This window comes from Bemisia tabaci, chromosome 10 (assembly GCF_918797505.1).
Source record: "Bemisia tabaci chromosome 10, PGI_BMITA_v3".
Classification (NCBI taxonomy): domain Eukaryota; kingdom Metazoa; phylum Arthropoda; class Insecta; order Hemiptera; family Aleyrodidae; genus Bemisia; species Bemisia tabaci.
In genome coordinates, this window is record NC_092802.1 from 3,156,510 (window position 1) to 3,158,635 (window position 2,126).

Below are 2,126 nucleotides of genomic sequence, written 5' to 3' on the forward strand. Positions count from 1 at the left end.
GTATGTTGTTGCAGCCTTTTTGACCTCATCATATTTAAACTTATCGTTTCATCTGCTGCTGCAGGTTTATTTTCCTTCCTTTAAAGCGCTCAGCCGATAGGCAGCGCTTTTTTATTTCAACTTGCCTCTAGAATACTAGTATACTAGTGCTAATTTGTTTAAATGGCGCACCAGCTCATCGATGTGTAGGCTTTTTGGGGGGGTCCAGTTTTAAAATAAATAAAGCTGTGATAACCGTATTTTATGCTTTTAACGTAATGCGCAGGTAGTTACGATCGTTTGTCTATAAGAAATTTCCTTAGCGGTAGAGTAATTCTTATCAAAATTGATCGTTGAAAATAAAAGAAGCCTAAAAAAACGCGCCTGATGAGCTCAACGGTGGCTGTCATTTTCGGGAAACGAAAAAACGCGTTTACGGTTTCCTTGGTAACCTTTGTTTGCTATCAGCTGATGTTTTATTTCCATTTCCCAGCCAAGTCGACGGAGTTTATACTTCCTTTCTTCGCTAAATACATTTACTAACACCTGAGCGCTTTTCTAATACGACAGTATTAGAACTTTCCCGCTTATTTTTTTTCTGTAGTAGCCACACGTTTTAGCCAGTCAATGTTAAGACTTAGCTTGATCAAAAAATTGAAGAATTAGGTTTTGGGGGAAAACTCATTTATGAGAGAACTTCCATTGTCCTTGCAAAAATTACTCAAAAACTCTAAAAATTAAATGTTTTCTGAATAAAAAACCGAAATGGTGTGGACCCGGCACCATTTCTCCACCTTATAACATACAGTATTTGGGTCACTTCTTAGTGTTTTTTTTTTTATTCTCTCTCATTTGTATGCAAAATTTGGGGATACATGTGCTTTTCTTCTTTTTTCTCCCATTCGGGATTGGGCGGTCGAGTCTAGATGCGTTCGCATCTCCAACCAATATCATAATCATTTCTGACCATAGGCACATCGTATACTCTATGGGGTACGGTTGCTGTAATTTCTCTTCTATTCGGCCGATTTTTATAAACAAAGCCTCTTTTTATTCGTGTCCTAACGGAGAGTAAGGAAACATTTGCTAAACACACGCGAAACAATTTTTCTGAAAGTTTGGTGGATCCTAGCGTGACGGTGAAATGGGTAATCAAGCATAAGTAATGGGGTTCGACTGCGGCGAGGGTCGTCTTTTGTTCTCTAGCCTGAGCGGCGAGGCGAGGTGGGCCTGGCTCAAGATGACACTGCAGTGGTTTGGCATTGTAGGGGAGTGGATTTCTGTATGGACCATGATTAGCAAATGGTCTAATGAGTCTCGAGACTCATCACAGATAGCACTTACGGCTATTCTCGCTTTTCTAACAATAGTGCCAGCATTCTCAAGAAAATACCATTACATACAGATCTTTGGAGACGCCGTTTCCAACCAAACGGAGGAGTGATGTTCACATTCGAAGGTGGGTGTATATTTTTAAATTGGCAGGGCACGGTTTTATAAGTATTAAAAAGAAACTAAATAACAGAGCCCGTTCATCTCTAGGATTTACAGTAAGCAAATCCCCAGAAAACAGAAAATCCATCAACCCAAAAGATTGAAGCATCAGTAACTTTTTTACAAGCTCTCAGACAAGATTCAGAACGAGCCCGCCAGTCACTTTTCGGAAAGCAACTCAGGCACTCAATACATTGTATCGAGTAGGGGGTCAAAACGATCGCAAAGACAGTATACTACGTATACAAGCCAAAAACTGTTCGAACGGTATGCACCCAGCACTTTGTCAGACGCATCCGTAGTCGCTCGATCCATCTGGATTTTAAGGCATTTCTAAAGATATTTTTTTTTCTTCATCAGGTTGCACTTGTATCATGGTACTCATATTGAATTTTTTTTATGAGTTGAATGCTGTAACTTTTCTGCGTATGGGTCGGAAACAATGAGGAAGAACAGTAGAAAATTTAAAAGATAAAATTGTAAATTGATAGTGATTAATAATTAGGCGCTACACAACACGCCATTTAAAAACTGCAACATTGATAATTAAGGATCATCGCTGGAAAAAAAGCTTTGAATGATTTTGACATAGCTAACAACACTTGTGCACATAGCTGATTAATTGGAACTGCACAGTAAATATATGGGAGTTG